General features: G+C 43.0%; 1 long non-coding RNA gene across 1 annotated transcript in view; it reads right to left on the bottom strand.

Moving 5' to 3' along the window:
- Positions 1-4,007: 4,007 nt before the first annotated feature.
- LOC141994346 (uncharacterized) overlaps positions 4,008-24,750 on the bottom strand; it is a 34,149-nt gene continuing 13,406 nt past the window's right edge. Inside the window, exons 2-4 of the long non-coding RNA XR_012641104.1 lie at positions 17,510-17,690; positions 8,844-8,937; positions 4,008-4,567 (exon numbers count right to left, since the gene is read on the bottom strand). This is a non-coding gene — a long non-coding RNA (uncharacterized LOC141994346). The remainder of the gene's footprint in view (positions 4,568-8,843; positions 8,938-17,509; positions 17,691-24,750) is intronic.

Genomic DNA, 24,750 nt, shown 5'->3' with positions numbered 1-24,750 from the left:
TAGCATTCTGCAGGCAATGCTAGGCACTCGGGGGGTTAGGGAGCCTGGAAGATTTTATTAAGTCCTGATATAAACTCAGCAGGCTGAATATGGCAGTAAATACCTCTTGGTTTGTTACAATGGACTTTTACCTCTTAAGTAGCCAGCTAGAACAAGACAATGCCCCAGACTTTAGAAGTACATCACTGGGGGTTCTTTGCCTAGCTTATTTATGTCAAGTTTTATTTGTGTTTCCCTATCAATGAATTTTCACTGATGTTGAATGGAGGAAAACCCAGAAGCCGGTGGAATTTTAGATGAAACTGTATTAGTGCCATTCAACCCATCGTCCCTCCTCCGTGAGAGATGTTAGCAAATTCAGAGACAGGAAGAGCATGTAGACAGTATTTCTAAGGCCTGGCAAAGGGCAAAGGGCTACGATGAGATTTTCAAAAGGAGCTTAAGGGAGCTCAGCACCCAATTCCCACTGATTGGGATTTAGGTACTGGACTTGCTTGAATATCCCAGCATGCATAGAATCATAGAATCGTAGGACTGGAAGGGACCTCAAGAGGTCATCTAATCTAGTCCCCTGCATTCATGACAGGACTAAGTATTCTCTAGACCATCCCCCACAGGTGTTCATCTGACCTTCTCTTAAAAATCTCCAATGGCAGAGATTCCACAACCTCCATAGGCAATTATGCCAGTGCTTAACTACCCTGACAATTAGGAAGTTTTTATAATGTCCAACCTAAACTGCCCTTGCTGCAGTTTAAGCCCATTGCTTCTACTCCTCTCCTTAGAGGTTAAGGAGAACAATTTTTCTCCCTCCTCCTTGTAACAACCTTTTATGAAAACTTTACTTGAAAACTGTTATCATGTCCCCTCTCACTCATCTCTTCTCCAGACTAAACAACCCAGTTTTTTCAATCTTCTTTCATAGATCAGGTTTTCTAGATCTTTAATCATTTTTGTTGCTCTTCTCTGGACTTTCTCCAATTTGTTCACATCTTTCCTGAAATGTGGTGCCCAGAACTGGACACAGTACTCCAATCAGCGTGGAGTAGAACAGGAGAATTACTTCTCATGTCTTGCTCATGTCAACACTCCTGCTAATACATCCCAGAATGATGTTTGCTTTTTTTTTTTTTTTTTTTGCAACAGTGCTATACTGTTGACTCATGAGGAGAGCTCCAAGGTCTTCTAGCCACAAATCACAGAACAGCAGCAAAGCCTTTTCATATGAACTACTTTTATTAAAAACCAGCTAGCTAAAATCATATGCTACCTGCCTTACATTTCTTCTTCCAAAAATTGAACAACAAAGTGCCTTAGAAAACAAATTTCAGAATTGTCAGCACCAAACCCTGAGCAAAAATCATGAAACTAGCTTTAAAATGATGAGATTAAAAATACATTTGAGAGGTTTTTTTGTGTGTCAGCTGGTTTTTGAGCTTTTAGGGTTTTCCAGATTTTCCCTGCAACCACGAGGGCTAAAAACATGCTTTTTCAAAAAATAAATAAATAAAGCTGAGCTTCTTATGTAATCCATGAATCCAGGAGCTGGAGCTTTAAATAAAAACTCCAAATATCACAAGACTCAGGATAAAATTGCAAGAGTTGGCAACACTGGACTTAACCGGAGAGGTAAAGCAGATGAGGCTCTGCCTAAAATCTAATTTAAAAGTAAAGGTGACACCCACTTTTTTATCTGATTATATATTTTATAGAGGAGGAAATTGAGGCACAGAAGTTAAGTGGCTTACTCAAGGTCCCATGAGGACTCAGTGGTGGAGTGGGACACAGACCCCAAAAATAGTTATTTCCATGCTGATGCCTCTAACCACTGGACAGAAAAAGAATGAAGCTCTAAAATAAAGAACTTAAACATTCTTGAGGGAAGTGTGTGTTTCCCTTCTGAGCTGGAGCCATGCAGATGATAAATGAGCAAATGCAGCAGGGCTATGAGGAATAAGAGAGCTGGTGCTACTGAAATGGAGGGTGTGAAATAATTATTTTTAAAACACAAAGAAATATTATTCTAGATAAAAAGCCGGAGCATGACACAGTGTTCAATGAACTATGGATATGTTCCTTTTCGTATAATTACATGGGTGACCTCCATAGCAGCAGTGGAATGATAAATATCAAATGACCGGAGAACACAGAGGAAAATAACACTGAGATGTCACTAAACCAAAAGCAAATAGTTGATGGAGCTATTCAGCCAGCCATCTCCTCATCAGAAAGCCATGGGCTTGACCTTGGAAGGGAATTAAGTGGCCCCATACAGACTAATCTTCTTGCTTCTCATCCAACATCATTTGGAAATAAAAAACTAACCCTACCCTCTGATGCCCTTGCAAAATTTCCATTTATTAAGTAGAGTACACAGCATCATTCTCTCTCTAGTTCTTTCAGTTACTGTTTGTTAAAATACAGTGGTCATCACGAGGCGGGGAAAAGGAGCATGGGAAGAAAAGGAGCCTCATGGGAAAAACTGACTAAAGCTTGTGATCTCCAAGATAAATATCCATCGGAGGGGGAGACTGGAACGTTTAGCTCATGAAATAAAAGCATTAGCAATTATAGGGATTTTATTATTAAGAGCTGTACGCTTCTACTACTTTTGTAGACAATGGCTTTATTTGGGTGTGATGCATCTCCAGTGTCTGACTAGAGCAGAAATATTGTGGAATTATCACATGTGTAGGGAGCACCAGTCCAAAGAACTAAGTTTCCCTTCTCAATAGGATGAGCCAAAGGGAGGGCTTTACAAAAGATCTGAGGCCCAGAACCTCAAAGACATTTAGGCACCTCCTATGGAGTTAGGCACCTAAATACCATTGAGGACCTGGGCCTAAGTGACCTAGGAGTGCAAGTCCTACTGAAAATCCATGGGAGCCAATGGGACTTATGCTCCTAAGTCACTTCAAGTGCTCTTGAAAACCCCACCCAGAATTTTTTTAAAAAAAATCATGACAATATGGGCCAGGATTTCCAAAGAGTGCAGCTTCCATTTAGACAGCTGCCTCAAGTGACTAAGGCTACGTCTAAGCCTACAGTGATGTGTAGAGCACATACACAGCGTGTCCTTCTAGCACAGACATGAGTGGCAGTGACAGTGAGACACGGCTTAGGTGAATAAAGACATGCCAGAACCATAGGGTGTGTACCCTTCAGGGCTCTCTCTTCGCCCAAACGGTGTCTCCCCTCTCTGTAGGCCTGGCTTGACATAAGTAATCGGACACGGGTGAGGCCTTATTTCCAGGGGTATTTCTCAATGGTTCTCCAGGTGCTTGTGGATCACTGTGGGCATTTCACGGACGTTAACGCAGGCTGGCCCAGAAAGGTACATGACGCATGCATCTTTTGGAACACTGGCCTGTTCAGGAAGCTGCAAGCAGGGACTTTCTTCCTGGACATAGGGGAAGTCGAAATGCCCATTGTGATCCTGGGAGACCCCGCCTACCCCTTAATGCTGTGACTTATGAAGCGATACACCTTGACAACAGGAAGGAGCAGTTCAACAGGCTGAGCAAGTGCAGAATGGCTGTTGAGTGTGCTTTTGGCTGCTTAAAGGCCTGTTGGCGCTGCCTATCTGGGAGGTTGGACCTGACCAATGATAATATTCCTATGCTTATAGCCACATGCTGTACACTCCATAATATTGGTGAAGGGAAGGGTGAAAGCGTCACTGAGGGCTGGACCACAGAGTCTCAGCACCTGGAGGCTGAATTTGAACAGCCAGAGACCAGGGCTATTAGAGGAGTACAGTGCAGGGCCATAAGGATCAGGGATGCCTTGAGGCAGCAATTTGAAGCTGAAAGCCACTAATATTTGTTGCTATGCTCGGGAGTACAGTGCTTGTAATGCTAGGTGGTGATAGTGCATTGGCTGCACCAATCACAATGAAGGTGTAGAAAAATTGCCTGTTGCTTTGCAGGGCTCTGTTTGCTTTTAATTAATGGAATAAAGATTGCTTTCACACCAAAACAATTCTTTTATTAAAAAAAAAACCACCGGAGGAGAGAGACAAAACAAACAAACAAACCTCATCAGCACTGAGGGAGGATGGGGGAAGGGAGGGTCCCAGGAAAAGGTGGGCATCGTGGGGCAGTTAAAGATTTGTGTATGTCCAAGTATCATATTCAACCAGGGCCAAACTACAGAGGGATGGGTGTTGAGCGCAGTGGGTACTGGGAGTCCGCAGGGCTGGACTGTGAGGAGTGGAATGCCGTGGGTACAGATTGCAGCCAGGAGGTTGATAAGAGTGTCTTGGCAGTGTCTGGGGGGCGTATGGGAAAGAGTTTTGCAACAGCGAATGCAGGGGAAGGTGGGCATGGAGCTGCTTGGTTTGCAGTGCTAGTATCGCCTGGAGCGTGTCCGTGGCTTTGTTCTGGCATGCTGTGCTCTCCTTTCAGTCCCTCTTCTTACTGTCCTGCCACTCCTTCAATTCTTGTTTTTCGGACACACAGTGCATCATGACCTCACACAGAAAGTCCTCTTTAGTTCTTCTCGGCCGCTTTCTAATTCTGCACAGCCATTGATAACAAAGAGGGAGGCTGGGCTCCCAAGGTCATATCTGTGAAGCCAAAATGCAACATTTTGCAGAAGCATTAGTGTCTGCAACAAACAGACCAGTGATTTAAAAATCCAGCCACTATTCACATACCTGTCACTAACTCGCTGACCCCAGGCAAGCACACAAGCCACAAGACCCCCAAAATGGTGAGTACCCACAGGGGCAGGGGAAGTCAGTGTTCCAGGAACGTTCTGTACACTGGGCATGTGGCTCTTGGAGAGAGCCAGCACTGTAGAGGGGCCTTATCATTCCTGTCCCCATATTTTCCAAAGGCTTTGTTCATTATGAAAGATCTTGCTGCTGAGGGTGATCAGGGAAAGAAGGGAGGGTCTTCTCCAAGACTGCGGCTTCTGCCCTGGCCCTTATGTGGCTCGCCTGTGTGCGGCAATGGTCCACCCAAAGTGACAGAGTGGCATGGGAAAATTACCCTTAATGGGGCAAGAAACAAAGCAGCTCTGCCAAGGAACTGTGGCAGCAGATTGCCTGGTATCTCCATGAGAGTTTCCTGGAGATCTGAGGCAGATTCCCATGAAGTGAGGGAGTCACTCTGTTCTGCTGCTCAGACTAGGCATGTGGTGGTACGTTTATCATACAGACACAAGCCTGCTTTCTCCAACCCTCCTGCCCACAACTTGCTTCAGAGATTCCCCAAATCAAAGCCACTCTCCTGTTTGTGCTTTGCCAAGATCTGACAGCTGTGACTGGCTAGCCTCCTACAGGGTAGAGAAGAGCTCTGGGCTGCATGCATCTCTGACCTCTGAGTCATCCTCTGCCTCTAGGTCCCCCTCCTCATCCAAGATTTCCTCCTCCTGGCTCGGTCCACTCTCGACTGGCACGCGAGCCACCGAAGTATCCACAGTGGCCTTTGCAGTGGAGGTGGGGCCACCACTGAGTATCACGTCCAGCTCTTTGTAGAACCCGCAGCTCATGGGCGCAGCACCGGAGCGGCGGTTTGCCTCCTGTACCTTGTGGTAGGTGCTCTGCAGCTCCTTCACTTTGACCCTGCACTGCAATGTGTCCTGGTCATGGCCCCTTTCTGTCATGCATTGTGAAATCTGTCCATAGGTATCCTATGGCTGAAGCGCAGCTGGGACTGGACAGCCTCCTCTCCTCAAATGCTGATGAGGTCCAGCAGCTCGGCATTGCTCCAAGCGGGGGATCGCCTGGTGCGTGGAGCAGGCATGGTCGCTTGGAAAGATGCGCTGAGACCACTGCACACTTCACCGAGCAAAGAGGAAAGGGACTGTCAATATTGCAAAGGAATTTTAGGGGTGGGGATGACGGTTGGTCACCTGAGGGCAGAGCAGTAGAGTTCAAACCAATGACCAGAGAGGCGAGAACAGGCATGGTGGGACACCTCCCAGAGGCTAACTGCAGCGCTGTAATCGACCAGGGTGTCTACACTGGCATGGCAGTGCTGTAGCCCTGGCGCAGAAAGCTCGACGCCTCTCGTTGGGGTGGTTTTTTACAGCGCTACAACTGTGCAGTTTCTGCGCACGAAGTGTGTTCACCTCGGGAGTTACACCGCAGAAAGCTGCTTTACTGCGCCGAAACTTGCTGGTGTAGACAAGGGCTCAGTGTGTGACAATTTCCAGCTCAGGGAGAAGAGGAGTATTCCCATATTGTGTGACTGAATTCTCCCAGTGTGGTTACAAACTGTTTGTTCCTGTGGCATGAGGTAAATTATTTACTCCACTTACCTTTTTAACTACTCTTTAATGAGCAGTTATCTGTGTTTGCAACACTGTAAATTACCAGAATCAGAAAATTAAATGATTCAGTATCATAGATTCAGGGTATTCTTGTTCATTTCAGTTAAACCGCTCTTCAAACACATTTGGGCAACGGCATGGCTACTGTAGCAGAATAATGACTATAATTACAGATTATTAACTCAGCAGGTGACAGGGTATAGCACCATTCGTTCAAAAATGAGCTACCCAACCAGTGCGGCCCTTTAAAATCCTCTCCCTTGCTGAATAAATGTAACTGGAAACCTTGCACTTTCTCCTGCTCGCTGCGACTTGGAGATTCTTAAGTTTGGCGTTGAATTAAAACAATAAAGCCAACATTCTGGTTCCAGTGAAAAGGCTGGTTGAAGTCGCATGATTAGAAAGGACTGGGCCCAAATATACTTATCAGGAGGTCTGTTAATATCAGGGTCAGCTCTAGGTTAGAATTTTAGCTTGAGCTAGCTGAACTTATATATTTTGCAATAGCTACACCTATGCTCATTTAATTAAGTGAATGGTTGGAAGTGCTGTTCAGTGACCCGCTGTGGTTTCTGGTCTATTCAACGATGTCTTGATGATGATTCTGCTTTGAAGCCACCTACTTCAATATGCACGAAGGGACTGTAAAATGTGAGAGAGGGTCCCCATCGGGAAGAGTTGCTCTGTAATATTAATGTGAGAGGTAGGCTGCAAGCAAAACCCCTGGATCTAACACCCTGATCATTAGGGAAGTTCAGCTCTGATTTTGCAGTCTGGGCCCCTCTTCAGTTAATATTTCTGAACCACAAATGGGAAGATAACTATATATTGACTCTGATTTTCTTATTTTTGTACCTACTGCAGTGTTGTGGCTACACTAATGGCCACAGATGAGCTTTTTGTAAAAACTCCTTATGTAGGAGCTAGAATGGCTCTAAATTTGTTTGGAGAAACATTTTCTCTCTGAAAACTGGCTTTTTTCTGAATTTTTTTTTTGTTTTTTAATAATAGAGCTGCAATTCACTTGTTTTTCTATGAACATTTCAGATTTCAGGAAATAAGGGAAACTATTTTTTCTCCACTTCTCAGTGGAATAAAAATAGGCGGAAGGATGAAACCCCCAAAACTTTTCAGCTTTCTTGAAAAAAAATCATGCACACTTTTTAATGTGAATTTCCTGTTTCTTTACCAATTTTAGCAGACAATACTTGCCCTCTTTCAGTCTTCTCTGAAGGACAGTCTAATGGCCAGATTCCAGATCTGTTTGGGGTCATTCCAGATGTATACTAGTGCAACAGATCAGAATCAGGGCATAACCTCAGGTATCACCAGGGTTCCCACAACGCCCTGTATGAGGACTGGCTAAGGAGTGATGCATTACAATAGTGTTTGAGAATGGTGCTTCCACAGGTAATAGCAAGTGTATTCACAAGGGGGATTCGGGCTGATTGGGCATGTAAAGTACCTGGGATACCTGTAAGATGAGGCAGCAAGAGGAACTGGCACACCACACATTTCAGACTGTGTGCCTAAGGTTAACAAGGCCAGGTCCACATTACAAAGCTGTCAGTCAGGGTGTGGAAAAAAAGCCACTCCTAAGGCTAACAAATGCCAGCAAAACCTCCAGTGTAGCTGCAGCTTTGCCAACAGAATAGTGCTTCTGGCCACATGGCTAATTCGTTCGGCGGAGGTGGTGTTACTATGCCGACAGAAAAACTCCCTCTCTCAGCACATGCTCCATCTACACTAAGGGCTCTGTTCATATAGGTACACTGCAGAGCATTTGTACTCGAGACAAGACCTTAATCATTCTATTCCATCTCTTCCCATAAATTCACAGAGCAAGTCCCAGCCTAACAATATCTTAATGGAGCTGACAGCCTTCCCTCCCCCACTAGGTACTTGCTCTTGAAATCTCTTGTTCAAAAGTGAGAACTTATCTTTAACTGAATGTAGTGGGGGAGAGCTTTCATTTGGGGAAGCGAATGCGTCAGTTTCTTCACCATCCTTTGCTTTCTGTCCTTGCCGGCTTGTTTCCAAAGTTGCAGAATAGTCTCCCATAGTGTATACTTCAAGGTTAGTCTCAGGTGCGGTCCAGGAGCTGGGGCCATGCTGTGTTAAAAAAATGGAACTCAAGGCTATTTAGGTTACTCTTTGCCCTTCACAGTCACCATTCTCCCTGAATCTTCAGACCTCAGTGTTATGAGTCATCTCAACACTAACTTGGATTGATGTTCTATGTGAAGCATTCCCCCCTGTCTTGTCTGCTGATCTTGGTGTTGTTTCTTTTTTTGGTCACACCAGGCCAGGAAATCTCCACTCTCAGCATAAAAACAGCTAATGAGTATGTTTTCTGTTACCTCTTCCCTTGCTCTCTGTCCTTGTGGGTTTGTTTTGGAAGTTGTAGAGCTGTTTACAGCAAACAATACTTCAGAGTCAATCTATGATCAGTTCCAGGCATCTGGGCCACGTGGTATAGACAAGTATAACAGAGCTGTAAGATAGTTACTCTACATAGTATTTTCAATCCTGATTGAAGACACGTATGAATACCCCATGCTTACCTTGGTGTATACCTCCCATTTACTTTGTTGGTAATGCACATATGGCGTCTCTGGTATTTTTCTCTGTTAAAAGGGCCTGTACATATTTTCCTGGCTGACAAAAGATGTAGTATGTTAGTGACTGATGCAAAGCATTTTAGCCAGAGGAATACTAATGTGCAGGTTTACTGGGAATACTTAGAACTTAGGCAGCACTTTGCACTAGCGAATAGATATTAACTAATGTATCTTCACAACATAAGAATGGCCCTACTGGGTCAGACCAAAGGTCCATCTAGCCCAGTATCCTGTCTTCCAACAGTGGCCAGTGACAGGTGCCCAGAGGGAATGAACAGAACAGGTAATCAAGTGATCCATCCCCTGTCGCTCATTCCCAGCAACATCCCAGTGAGTATCTTAAGTATTAGCCCAGTTTGATAAGTGATCAGACAGAGGGAGAGAATGAAGTGAGGAGTGTGCTTATGTCTTGTCAGATAATATATCATAATCATCATAGGCGATTAGGCCAGAAAGGAGCTTGCAAGCTCATCTTATGGACTTTAGGGACCATCATGATCATAGAAGATTAGGGTTGGAAGAGACCCCAGGAGTTCATCTAGTCCAACCTCCTGATCAAAGCAGGACCAACCATGCACATTGCAGGCCACAAAACCTCATCCACCCACTCCTGTAATAGACCCATAACCTCTGGCTGAGTTACTGAAGTCCTCAAATCATGGTTTAAAGATGTCAAGTTACAGAGACTCCACCATTTACACTAGTTTAAACCTGAAAGTGACACATGCCCCCATGCTGCAGAGGAAGGTGACCCCCCCACCCCTTGGTCTCTGCCAATATGACTCAGGGGAAATGCCTTCCTGACCCCAAATATGGTGATCTAGTTTCTAGGGCATCTTCCTGGCCTCAGGGAGTACTAAGTATAACTAGCTAATCCATAGATCTCAAAGCACTTCACAGCTTATTATCCCCATAATGATACATATGAGGAAACTGAGGCACAGTCAGGGGATGTGACGTGCCCAAGGTCATGCATGCAGACAATGGCAGAGCCTGGAAATAAATCTAGATCTCCTGAGTCCCAGTCCAGTGCTCTATCCACTAGGCCGCATCTCCCCCCCACACCATTCTCCACTTACCCTGCACCTATTTTACCATGTGTTTGAGAGTAAGTGAGCAGACATCCAAGATCTTGAGACTTACTAGACTTTCGACCACTAGTACAAACTCCTTTCATCTGATCCGTGCTCTTGCATAGCTTCCATACATACACACACAGGAGCAGGAGAATTTTGAGCCCCTTGCAACTTGAAACATTGAGACCCAAGTATGTCACATTGCTCTCTGAATTCTACCTTCAACAGCAATCAAATAGTTGGCTCCCGAAATTGGTGCTAGTTATTAGCAGACTCTGCAGCTCCTGTTGTTTCCTTTAGAACGGAATTACATCACACACCATTTCTAAGTATAATATCACAGAATATGCACTGTGGAGATTAAGAGAACTTGATCCTAGGGATACCGTGGTTTGTTAATGGACCAAAAAAAAAAAAAAGATTTTTTTTGTGAGCTTGGCTGACATACCAAATTAGCACACATTACCATGTTCTAATTGCAAATGGCTTGGCTGGGGACTTTAAAAGGCTTTCTGCTCAAGTACAGTATTTGTGAAATATCTTTTAATGCTTAGCATAGCTATAAAGATCATGTTATTATTGCAAATCTAATCAGCATTTTCAGCAAATGATCTACCTGCTCCCTTTTAAGGCAACGGCCAATCCAGTGGAGACACTTTACCTAGCATGGAAGATTGGAAGCAACATGAATTTAAAGACACCCTGATAAGACAAAAATAATGGCCCCAGAGCTGATGTCAATGGGGGAATTTATCCGAGAAAGGAACTAAGTGATAACTGAGGATTTGGCCAATACATATTACTTACCAGGTTACTAACAGCATTGTAAACATCATGAGACCTGAAAGACTGAGGGCCTGAATCTGCATGAGCTTCTCACCCATGGCCTCCTAGACAGTGCTGAGTTTTCAGAAGATTAGCTTTACTTCATTTTTCCCCTATGTTCTCTGCTTACTTCTGAGTGAGCTAGTTTCATCAAGGAGTGAGGTTTGCATTAAAGTAGGCTACACTGATGCAAAGTAGGAACCTTTTAGGTCACACCTGCAGTGTCAACATCGAGGTGTTACAGAGCAGCATTTTAGTGCACACTGCTCTTCACACACCCCTAGTCTGAACTGCAGACTGGTGTAGATGTAGCCTTTGGAACTTAAGTCCCATTTTCAAAAGTGACTTTGCCACGGAGGGCCCAGATCTTCAATGGGAGGTAGGTGCCTAAATACCTCTGAGACAAGCCTTAGTTCATTTATAAGCTTTTGAAAATTTTACCCTCAGTGACTTGCCTGGGACAGAGCCAGGAATTTAACTCAGATGTCCTGGGTCCCAGCTCAGTGCCTGAAAGTTTTCAATTAAAAAAAAAAATTGAGTGTCATGGCAACATTTGTGTCTGTAGTCAGGTTTGCAACGCCCTTTTTTTAAACACCACTTCTAAACCTCAGACTACTTGATGCTTTCTCTGAATAAGCATTTCAGGACAAAGGACGTGGAATGGCATGGGGACAAAAAGATTAAATCCCCTTGTGTATGTTCCCTCGTTTAATTAGCTGTGAAATGATTGACTAAGAAGCCTCATTCTATCCTTGGATAGACAAAGAACATCAATTAACAAATGTTTACCTGAAGATTTGTGTGGCACTGGAATCAGGGAGCTATAGACTGAGGCAGAGGGATAAACTAGTAGCGGCTGAGTCTTGTACAAACACTGAAGATAAAATCCATAGTCATGTTCGGCCAGGTAATTTTGTCACATCAAAATTAGAAATGGGGTTGAAATTAAACAAAAAAATCACATGTAATCTTGTTCGGTAAGTGTGGTACAATGCAGTGGAATAGCTTGATACAGTATATTGGCTGTGGGAATCGGTAATCAAATTGCCCACACAGATAAGAGAACAAATATTTGCACTTTGAGGTTGAAAGGAGGAACATTCTTACTATTCATAGTTATAATCTGATCATTCTGTCAGGGAATTCTGGAGATAAACAGTATGGGGGGAAATGTCAGCTTTAGCTGCATACATTAATATGCATTTACATAAATTATCATTCATATGAAGGATCAGTGTATGACTTTGCTCATTTATCAGGAGAATTTTTTTTATCACGTTCTGCCCCCCGATACTCCATTTGTGAAGCTAGCCTGAGTTGTGTGCGAGTGGATGGCTTTGTTTAGCTAGCATGATGCCAGCCACAACTTTGCCAATAGCCTAGACAAAGAGTAAAATACTTTTTACCTGGATTTACTGTGTCAACTCTAGGCTTCCTCATGCCCGAGTTCAACATAATCAGCGAGCACATTGTAAATTCTCTTTACAGGCAAAGCGATGGTTGAAATAATCTTAGCAAACCATGTTGAGGATAACTAGACTTGGGTAAATAATGGATTTTTTGGTTTGTTGGCAATTATGAAAAAAATGGTGTCGGGTTTGAACTGACTTTTTAAAAAGTTGTCAGCAAATTGAAAAATCATTTCAGGTCAAATCAATCATTTCTTCAGATACAATGGTAAGAGATTTGGCATCAAGAAGTCGTTTTGAACCCAAAAAATTTAAATGTTTCATTTTGAAAAGTATTTTTGGTTTTGTTCGATTTTTCCCCTCCTGAAACCAACAATTTACTAAAACTGACACGAATTGACAAAATTCGTGTGTGTTGCCGAATCTCCATTTTTTGCCAAAAAACCCCCAAATTTTTCCTAGCGCTAATCACAATCTTTTCGCAATCTATAAAAGGTCAATGAGGGCAGAATTTAACTCTTGGGCTAATTTTCCCTTTTCTTTTGTTTAAGATAAAAAAAATCTCATCTGCCTGACATGTTGCAGTAATTATGTAATAAGATTATGCATGCCATAAACTTTTTGCATGAAGTTTTCACGTGAAGTTACATTTTACTCTTTGGCCTGAGAATCTGATAGATGGAAAGGGAATCTAAAGATTTTTCTCAAGTATCCTGGACAGAGCTGGTCAAATCCAATTAAATTATTGCACAGTGTTGTACTGTGCTGTCACACTACTGCTGCATTCCACCCTAGAAATGGCTGCATTTTAGCATTTGGAGAAGTCACTATCCATGCATATCCTAAATTTCTTACTCAGGCAATATTCCCATTGAATTCAATAGGATTTTTCCTGATTTAGGACAAAGTTTATAGTTTGTAATGCAGTTTGCAAGCCTTTAGGATGAAAGGCACTACAGAAATGCAAGATCTTGTTAATAATAAATAAGGCATTGGACTATCTAAAACAAGATTGTCTGAGACTTGTCTTCACTTCATTTATGTTTGATCTCTTTATGTGTCTTCCTCTCTTCTTACCTACAAAAACTGTTGACTATTTCATATGTAAATTGTAATACCAGCCCATTAAATCTCCACCTCTAACCATTTCTGAATTATTTTTGGATAGTGATAACAGAATAATTAAAAAGATAAAAATCTGAAAGAGAACCTTCTGATGAAAGGTCATGCTCAGGCATTCTGTACTAGGCCTAGCATTTACCTAATGTCAGAGTGCGAGATAATGACATTGAGGGAACAGGCATCATGGGATAGCAGTAACATGGGGGGAATTGAGGCATATGATACACCAGGGGTTGGGGGTGGGGAGTTGCCAGTAGAAACCTAAACATTTTTTAAAACTGCAGGGCAGTGGTTTTCAGCCATTTTTCATTTGCGGACCCCTAAAAAATGTCAAATGGAGGTGCAGACTCCTTTGGAAATCTTAGACAGTCTGCAGACCCCTAGGTGTCCAAAGGCCACAAGTTGAAAAGGAAACATCCCCCCCCCCCCCCCGCAGCAAGTTACAGCCCACCTGCAGGAATTCTGTGTGTATGCATGTTCTGAAGTAACTACCCTCAATGCCACTTGCTGACTTACTGTCTGGGCCCATGTACCCAAGGGACACTTTCCAATCAAAAGAAAGAAAAGATTTAACTGCTACTTAATGCCCTGATCATAACAGTCACACTGTTACCTTGTGCCTTGTACCCTGCCGGTTTGTGATCTCATCTCCGACTTGGACCATAAACTCTTTGGGGGCAGGAACCACCTCTGTGTTAGATATGTGCAGTCCAGCACAATGGAATCCTGACCCTCTAGGCGCTATCACATTACAAATGTGAAATAATAGTTTTAAAAGGTGCTTACACATTAAGGGCTGGATTCCGATTTAGACTATGGACTTTCACAAGACAGTAAGGACTCCCCCCGCCCCTTACGCCTCTATACATGACCAATCCTTTGATCCAGGGTCATAGGATTAGGCGGGGCTGCTCATTGGCTAATGGCTTTCCTGGAGCAGGTGGGCAAGAGCAAGGAATGGGTGGGGCTTGACCCCAGCTGCCCAACTTGCTGGCCTCTGGAGGGGAGCTGGGGTGAAAGGGGTAGTAATTTACTGACAGTCTAGGCCAGCAGTAAATTAGTACTTCCCAGGAGCAAGGAGGAAGCAGGAGAGGAATTGCCACTTGGAAAGATGTCTTCATGTCACAGTATATTCATCAGGAGCTACTCCCGAGTTGGTGCAGTGGACCCGTCAGGCCCCGTTCAGGGTGGTGTGTAAAGTCACAACCTAGCTCCAAGCAACTGAAGTCTCCTTGCCTGTCCCATAACCATTGTGGCTCTCAAAAGGTTAGCAAAGAGCAGGAGGCCTGATGCAGAGACTGGTGGAAACAAAGAGTAACTCCACTGAATGGAGTCCTACTGCTGAAGAGTTGGTAAGAGTGCAATCAGATTCACGGGCCACACCTGCCTGTCTGCAATGCATTTCACGGTTATCCTGATTTAGGGGGACAATACAATGCCCTCAACTTATTTTTTTTTTTAACAGAGGAAACTCTCAACAGCAGGTGAGTTAGAGACTGAGTCCTCATTAGAGATGCCCCATCTCTACAACATATTGGCAAATCTATTACACATAAAAAATGGCAGGTCATAGAATATCAGGGTTGGAAGGGACCTCAGGAGGTCATCTAGTCCAACCCCCTGCTCAAAGCAGGACCAATCCCCAATTAAATCATCCCAGCCAGGGCTTTGTCAAGCCTGACCTTAAAAACTTCTAAGGAAGGAGATTCCACCACCTCCCTAGGTAACCCATTCCAGTGTTTCACCACCCTCCTAGTGAAAAAGTTTTTCCTAATATCCAACGTAAAGCTCCCCCAGGTCTGAGGAATGTTAGGTTGTAGCGTAGCTTACTGGCTGGTATTAATTTATATTATCTGTGGAGGGGAAAAAATGAACTAGAGGTTTATGTTATTGTTATTTTTTGGTTCATATCTGAGGTTATGAACACGTACCCCTATGTTGTAGCTGTTAATAGCGTTGTTCATTCAATCGGGAAGGAAAAGCAAGCGGTAGCTTATTTAAATTGGCTCCTGGCAAATGCTAGGTTATTGCAAGAGCCTAACTAAACCTAATTAGGAGAGGTTTCGTTTCACACATTTCAGAGTGTGAATGAACATGGGAATCTCTGCTTCTCAGCCTCCTCTGTCCTCTTCAAGAAGAGAGATGGCTGGGGTTAGAGGGCTTGTGTGTTTGAAATTAAAAATGAGCTAAGAAACTCCTCTTAATTAGTTTCTCTCCAGGAAACAGTGTTTTCCTTAAAAAAACCAACTAAAATTATAATTTTAAAGAGACAAGGACACAGTGATAAGATGGGTATGTACTGGATACATTTAAATGCACCATAATTCATTGTGTGCAAGAACCACCCATTCTAAATACCTGGCCTGCGTCTACACAGGGGGGCAAATTTCACACTAGAAGAGTAGGCAGCATTGCTCAATTGTCGAAGGGTGAAGTTCATCCCAGTGCAGAGACATGGTGCACAGCCCCCTGCACCCTTCAGGTAGGGAAATTCATGGGTCTTAAACAGGGAAGAGGACTTCAGGTTTGTTCTCTGCACTGGAAGCTGAAATTCACTCCTATGCAGAAGGCTCCACACAAGGTCTCTGCCCTGCTGAAGTCCCACCTAAGCCCTCAGAACTTGAGGAATAAGCAGACACTACTAGGGACACCCATTACCTTGGGGAATGCAAATTCAAGTCTGATCATCTCTAGGGTTCAAGTGGGGCATAAGCGATGGCTACCATTTTGGGTCACACGCTGACTTGAACTAGTGACCACCAGATCTAACACATGAGCTGTTACAGCATGAGCTAGAGCAGCTCTGCTCAACCGTTCCAGACTACTGCACCCCTTTCAGGAGTCTGATTTGTCTTGAGTACCCCAATTTTCACCTCCCTTAAAGAGTGCTTACTTACAAAATTGGACATTAAAATACAGAAGTGTCCCAGCTCACTATTACTGAACAATTGCAGACTCATTTCTAGCACATAATTATAGAATAAGTCAATTGTAATATAAATATTGTACTTACATTTCAGTGTATAGTACAGAGGGTAGTACACACAAGTCATTGTCTGAATGAAATTTTAGTTTGTACCGACTTCGCTAGTGCTTTTTATGTAGCCTGTTGTAAAACTAGGCCAATATCTAGATGTGTTGATGTACCTCCTGGAAGACCTCTGTGTACCCCTGGTTGAGAACCACTGCGCTAGAGAGCCAACTTTCCCTGTCTGTGGTTGTGATAATTCACATCCTCAACAGATCAGGCGCAGAGAGGGACCAGTTACATGCACCAATGGGCCACACTGTCATCGCTTTACAACATAGCTTCATTTTACCCCAGATGAAGAACTGTCCCCAGGTATCGGCTAATGCTGAAGGGGGTGATACTAGAGACGCACCAGTAGCTTAACTGAATACAATGAATCCTATGAATGAAGCCTCACTCAGTTACAAAACATCAAGCTATTAACCTAAAAGACACCCTCAAGCCTCCCATCCCAGTTAGCTCGAGGCCAACACCCAGGTCTGCAGATCAGCACTTTGTCTCTGCTCCCGCCTACAGCTCCGCTCTCAGTTCCCAGAACCGCAGCATTCTCTTCTCAGCCAGGTCACCATCTGTGTTTCCCCCTTCCAGGGGTCAGAGGGATCTCTATCCACCAGTCCAGCCACTTCCCCAGTGGCAAGTGGGGTGGAACTTAGGCCTGCTCACTACTCCAGGCCCCAACCCAGGAAACCCATAGATAGCAGGATCTTGATGTTCCTCTGTAACCTCTGTCAATGCTGCTCTGTTTCCTTGGGTCACTTCCAGGACTCTCGCACCTTCTTTTTGCCCTCATCTCAGGTCACTCACCTGTTCAGTCCCAGCCACTGCTCTGTCCAAGGTACTTACAATTCTCTCAGCCCTCCAGGGATGCAGTCCTTACTCCCTGGGCTACCAGCAGCCACTGACCCTACTCTACCCTGCAGCTCCGTTTTATCTGAGCCTGCTGGGCCCAGATTGGTTAATCTCTGCAACTCCTTCCTGATTGGCTGAGCTTCAGACAGTCTCTTTGCGCCTTAGGAGGACTCACCTCCATTGCTCCGGCATGATTAACCCCTTCTATGCTTGTGTGGGGTAGGCACCCCAACAGAATCCATAGAATTATTCAGTTTCCTACATACCAAAAGCAGACAGACATTTCTGAAAGCTCACCTGCTTTTGTCCAGCTGAATCTACAGGTCACCTCTTTGTTGGGGCTTTATTCTTTAGTAATTCCAAGAGCTTTCCCCGCTGCATCAACTTGACAAAAGTCTCTTCATCTCCCTTGGATCAACTGAATTCCATTAATTCAACTGAATATTCAGTGTGTGATTCCTTCTTCTTTCTATCTCCACTGTAAAGAAAAAATGCAATAAGATCCCATCATGATTCTGGTGAAAAGTAAGATATCCAGTGTTATTAGGCTTCGATGTTATCTCTCAACATCTCAGAGGGGAGCGAGCTCCACCCGGTTTTTAATTTAATGCTATTTGTCTAGATTGTATTATGCCACTGTATAAATCCTTTCTTTGTGTTACACTGAATTTAATTGTGTCACGGCATATCACAATAGAACTGGATCGTACATCTTATTTTTAATATAAATCCTCTTAATAAAAACAAACCAAAAAAACCTCTAATGAAATAGCAGTAGTCAACTAGCATGTTTAAGGATTATTGGATATCCACTTGCTCTGTCTAAGGTAGTGGGTGTCTCTCGTATTGCCTGCTGAGATATCAAGAACCTTAAAATAACAAGGGAGGTCAGTTATCAGTTATAACCAATTCCCCTTTTTCATCTATATAATTTAAAAAAATTAATTTAGGGCTCGCTAGATTGACAGCTCTGGAAAATGGAATTCTCAGTTTATCCCCAGCTCAGGTATATCATGGATCAATCATAATAATACCTACCTTCTATATAGCACTTATCATCAGCAGATCTGACAGCTCTTTACACAGCTGGTCAGTAACATTATCCCCATTTTACAGATGGGGAAACTGAGGCACAGAGAAGGACGATAACTTGCCCAAGGTCACCCAGCAGGCCAACGGCAGAGGTGGGAAGCACAAGGTGATGAATCTCTCTTGTGCTCAGTTCCAGCCAATCCACAAGCCAGGAACTGGTTGTGTGACTCCCCAACCAGGTATATAAGCCTCACAGGAGGAACAGCAGCTCAGTCTACTCGACACCACTCTGGGGCATGGAATTCTCTCCTGCCTGATTGTGGCAACAGACTTCACAGGACTTAGCCTGCTCCAGCCTTGGTCTTGCTCCCGCCTTTTTCCTAGTCCTGATCCAACCCCGCCCTGGACTTCTGATTCTGGCTCCAACCACTGGGCCTGACTGTTCCAGCTCCAGCCACTAGGCTTGACTATCTCCATCCTTGTTTCTGACATGAATAAAACCCAGGTCTCCTGATTCCCACTCCAGTAATATAACCACTAGACCACACTGCCTCCCTTAGGCATTTCTTGTGTTTTGGAGGGAAAAGGAAGGTATGTCACCCTCTGTTGTCCCACATAGATTGGTGATGTTATGAGCAAGAGCATTGTTTTTCATGCTGATTTCATGAGATGGATATCTTTCCTCTAGTAACTAAATTCATACCACCTGCTAAAGGCTATCAAGCAACTTTCAGATTGTAGTATATTTTGATGGATAACAACCTAGATTGGATTTGAACCGGTGACCTCTGGATGAGAGTCTCAATATCACCTAACCATTAAAAAGAAACAAACAAACAAACAAAACCCACATAAACTCTGATCCTGGAATCAGCACAGCATATGCCTGCCCAGATGCCAAACTCTGTGGCCACTGTTTTCATCTTTCTTTCAACTGTAATGTGTAGTTACTTATTCTTACAATTTGTAGCTTTATGGCCTTGTTTAAAAATTTCATTTTGATCACACTTTAAGGGTTGCTTTATATTAAGGATGACATTTATTGACAGTTTATAAAGGGTTAACAAAAGATTAACAGACATAATAAATGGATAATCAATTGCAAATTGTTGTGGATTACGTGGTGACAATGTTTGCAAATACGTCTATGAAGTGTTTGTTTATAAATGATAAATGGATATTTTAATAAATGGTTAATCAACTGCTATAGATTATTTGATGCTAATGTGAGTAAATGGCGAAAAATGCCTGATAGATGATGTTCTAGCAATCTGTAAATTCTGGCTCTGTCATGGTTTTTAGATAGCTTATTGATGTTTGCTACATGCTAATAACAAGGTTTGCAATTCCCAGGCTAAAATGTCAAGTTATTTCATTTTTTAATCTATATCTGTTAAGCATTTATTAACCCTTTGTACTTAAAAGATAGGAAACAAAGGATAGGAATAAATGGTCAGTTTTCAGAATGGAGAGAGGTAAATAGTGGAGTCCCCCAGGGGTCTGTACTGGGCCCAGTCCTATTTAACATATTCTTAAATGATCTGGAAAAAGGGGTAAACAGTGAGGTGGCAAAATTTGCAGATGATACAAAACTACTCAAAATAGTTAAGTCCCAAGCAGCATGCAAAGAGCTACAAAAGGATCTCACAAAACTGGGTGATTGGGCAACAAAATGGCAGATGAAATTCAGTGTGGATAAATGCAAAGTAATGCACATTGGAAAACATAATCCCAACTATACATATAAAATGATGGGGTCTAAATTAGCTGTTACCACGTGAGAGAGAGCTCTTGGAGTCACTGTGGATAGTTCTCTGAAAACATCCACTCAATGTGCAGTGGCAGCCCAAAAAAGCAAACAGAATGTTGAGAATCATTAAGAAAGGGATAGATAATAAGACAGAAAATATCATATTGCCTCTATATAAACTCATGGTACGCCCACATCTTGAATACTGCGTGTAGATGTGGTCACCCCATCTCAAAAAAGATACATTGGACTTGGAAAAGGTTCAGAAAAGGGCAACAAAAATAATTAGGGGTATGGAACGGCTGCCGGATGTGAAGAGATTAGTAAGACTGGGACTTTTCAGCTTGGAAAAGAGACGACAGAGGGGGGTTATGATAGAGGTCTATAAAATCATGACTGGTGTGGAGAAAGTAAATAAGAAAGTGTTATTTACTCCTTCTCAGAACACAAGAACTAGGGGCCATCAAATGAAATTAATAGGCAGCAGGTTTAAAACAAACAAAAGGAAGTGGTTTTTTTACACAACGCACAGCCAACCTGTGGAACTCCTTGCCAGATGTTGTTGTGAAGGCCAAGACCATAACAGCGTTCAAAAAAGAACTAGATAAATTAATGGAGGATAGGTCCATCAATGGCTATTAGCCCAAATGGGCAGGGATGGTATTCCTAGCCTCTGTTTGCCAGAAGCTGGGAATAGGCAACAGGGGATGGATCACTTGATAATTACCTGTTCTGTTCATTCCCTCTGGGGCACCTGGCATTGGCCACTGTCGGACGACAGGATACTGGGCTAGATGGACCTCTGGTCTGACCCAGTATGGCCGTTCTTATGTTCTTTATAAACATATCCTTAATGTAAAGTGTAACCTTCATTTTTTGCTTGCCATGCTTTGCTCTCTGTATATATTTATGATAGTACTAGGAGGTATGTCACTTTGTATTAGTCTCCACTGGAAAAATCTGTGATAATTTTAATGCAAAAATGCAGCCTCTCTATCCCTGTGAAAGGTTTCTCTGCTTTAATAATGCTGGAAATGAAACAGCAAATCCTCTATTCCCCTGGTAAGTATTCTTTAGAAAGTGAGAATGAAATCTTTTCTATACCCAAGGCAGGAAGGTCTTGTCTTTCTGCTCTGTGCTGGGGAATCCTTTCTAGCAGATGTAATGGTATGCCTAATAAATATGTGCCCTCCTCTCTCGCACATTACCTGATGCAGTTATGATCTTTGAAATTAACTTTGGAGCAATCACGCTGCAATAGCTGTCGACTTGACTTGCTAGCTCTTCTGTCCTTTGTAGCTATATCGGCCAAGCCAATTGGTCTTGGCAACAGACTAGCCGACTGATGAGCATGGCCTTTAACTCCTCCCAAATGGAGTAGAAGTGACTGAATGGGAGTACAATGGAGAGACACTGACAAAGACCTATCCTTTACCCTCTTCTGCTTGAAGATGAGAGTGAAAATATCTGTGAATATGATTCATAACTAGTTCCCACATTCCATCACCTTTAAGCAGCAACTTGAGTCTGTTACTAACCTTCTGCTTCTACAGCATGGAAATGTTTTCTTCTCTTGGCTAGACGGAAGACCCTTAAAAGTTATTGATGGTGACATTTTGCCAACTCTGTACATTTTCCGCAGCCATTTTTCTTCAGAATCATTTACCTTTGTGATCCTTCTTCGTCAGACTCGGCAGGTAGCTTTTTCACACATTTCATCTGAGCATTACAGATTTTCATCAGCCTCCAAAGGGAAGGAAGATATTAATCACAAGGCTTGCTGACTCTTGTGCCTAGACAATATGCGTTGGAAAGGGAACTGGTTGGCATTATGGGCCAGAATATACTAGCCCTTCACCTGGCATGTTTTCATGGCTAGTTCTTGCTTCTTCAGAATTTACTCTCATTATTATATCCAAGTCACTTAATTACGCCCTCATTCTTTATTTCTTAAAACTGTGCATATATTCAAAACAGAGAAAAAAGAAGAACGTTAGATGTGTTTAAAGGGACAGCAACCGACTGTTGCACATTTACTTTCTTACTGACTGCTACACCCATAGGTTTAAAATTATATTAATAACATTTGACCGTGACAATGGTAGCTATTAGAGAAAAGAAAAGTCATCTACCTTCTGACATCTATCTATCATTCATCAGTTTAATTTAATCTGCCTCTCATCTAATTTAATCTGTTACATGTATCATGTGACTATTACTACACAGTCTAAGTGCCAATGTAGATGCCACATGGGGATATATTTAGACTGGGAAATCAAGGTGGTATTTTCAGATACTATGGTGTAGTAACTGTCAGTACATGGGACATTTTAATGGCAGCGACTGTGAATCGCACCTTTCATTGTGAGAGCCTACAGCATTTTGACCAGCGATTTATGAAACCCCACAAAACCTCTGTAAACACTTCGATGGACGGGATTATCGGTGTGTTATTGTCAAGTCATTACATACAGTCCTAAGAGAGCCAGATCTTAGGTGAGTCTCCAGTGTCTGATTTACAGCAGCTGAGTATCTGGAGCAGGTGGTTTTAAGTAAGCATATATTGGTTGGAATGGTAGCAGCGACTGCTGTATCCAGTGAAGAGGCGCAAGGCTGGAAGGCAGTACAAATGAGGGTGAAATATACAAATCAAGAAAGTATGTTTCCAGCCTGCCCAGTTGGAAATAATACATATATTTTTTAAATTGTGACCATAGGCACAACATAACGCCAAAGTGCGGGAACAGCCAGACTTCCCAAAGCTAATCTTTCAAGGGCATGGAAATTCGCCTCTTTGGAGTAGCTTTGACTCAGCTAGTGTGCTGAGAGGAAAGGTGAGCATCTCATACCATTATCCACACAAGGCCATGGAGGTATTTACCTGTGCTGGTTGCTCTGTTACTGAAGGAGATATAGAAGCAAAGCGAGCATTGCCCAGCCCAGATCTCATAGAGGGCCAGATCTACACAGCATCCTGTCTTTAGTTGCCAAAACAGCTTTCGATATCACTGTTATTCATAATGGAGTAGTGTCCCGGGGACACAACCGAGTGGTACATACTCATGGGAAGAGAAAGCCCCTACCCCTGAATAGCTTACAGTGTAAATAGACAAGACAAAGAGTAGGAGAGCAAACAAAAGCAGAGAGAAGTAAAGTGATTCCAGCAGTAGTGTGGCAGAGCCAGGAATAGCATCTAGGGCATATGAATCCTGAGACAGTACCCTACCCACTGGAAAATACTCCATTCCCTTATGTAATGTAAGCCATGTCCACTCAGTGTGGCAGTCTGTCCCCCTCTAGTGTTGGCTAGGCCAGCTAGCTCACTCTAAACAGTTTTAAGGGGGCTGACTATAAATCAAATTCTTTTGACGTCTTATATCAACATTTTGCTGGATATTTGTGTGTGACTTCAGAGCTGTTCAGGTGGCTGTTAAAAATATCAGCTATTTTCAGCATACTGTATTTCCTGTTTGGTTTTGCCTCCTTCTGAAATGGAATATGTTTCCCATCCAAAAAGCAAGCCACAAATGAACGAATTTTTGGCACTGCTGAAGCCAAAAATGTGACAGTCTTAATAGAACTCTGTGTGCGCTTGGCCATCCAGCCAAACACAAAATAAAATATCTCGTGATTATTTCTTGGGTATTTGTCACACAGGTCTCAGTCCAACTGCCACTGAAGTCAATGCAAGCACTCGCATGGATGCTCAGGAAAGTTGGACCAAACCCTATAAGAATAATTCTGCCAAACCTTAAGGGTGACAATGGAATGTATAACTCTTGACAACACACACATAGACACACACCCATTCATATACACATTACATACAGATACACATACATATATATTCATATTATATATGTATTAACACATATAGCCACCCACCCATATATGTATTACATGAGTGCACACACACACACCCCGCATATACATTCATTTAAATGGAACTTCTATATTCTGGAAAACTGATAAAAAATTTGTGCCAGATTGTGACGTGAGTTAGCCAGGCAGCTAGGTATTAAAAGTGCCTATTTGGGCTTGAGGTACCAGGCTTGCACGCAAAAATTGGGTGACCGCATGCACAAATGTCTTGGCTCTGTTAAGTGTGTGCTTCTTTCCCTTCAGAGCGCAGCTGTGCTGACACATGCCTGGCTGTCCTTCTGTCCTTACTGTGCCCCGTCCTGCCCTCATTGGAGCTGGTAGCATTGCTCTCAGCTCTAGTCTTGAGTAATCTTTTGAACTCCCTCATTGCAAGGACTGGGTCTGTGTCTGGCCCCTGCTTTGGGCTACAAGGCAAGGAGCAGAGAGCTCAGCATTCCAATTAGGTATTCCTGAGCATTTCCCAATTTTGGATCCATTATGGAAAAGGCCTATACAGCGCCCTAGAGAACGTTAACTTTTCTATAGGCTTTTTGAGCAGCCAAGAAAGGAATAGTACAATACTTGTTTAGAGCAGAAAACCCAAGGGAAATTCATAAATATAACCAATTGGATTGCATTTGGCAATGCAAAGGCATAATACAGATGCTCAATGTACAGAGAGTGTATATGTCACATAGGTAACAAACTAGATGGGTTAATAGACCCAGCACTGCCCTTTCTTGGCAGCTCAGTTGAGCTCTTCTCTGCAAGGATTTAATCAACTTCTATCTAACTCCAACCGACAGTAATTCATAATTCACACACACTATGCACATAGACCATCCTGCAAGGCACTTCACATTTGGAATGCAGTCAGAAATTATGCTCCATTTGA

Source organism: Natator depressus, chromosome 10, assembly GCF_965152275.1.
Source record: "Natator depressus isolate rNatDep1 chromosome 10, rNatDep2.hap1, whole genome shotgun sequence".
In the NCBI taxonomy this organism is placed as follows: domain Eukaryota; kingdom Metazoa; phylum Chordata; order Testudines; family Cheloniidae; genus Natator; species Natator depressus.
This window is presented reverse-complemented; position numbering and strand designations above follow the sequence as displayed.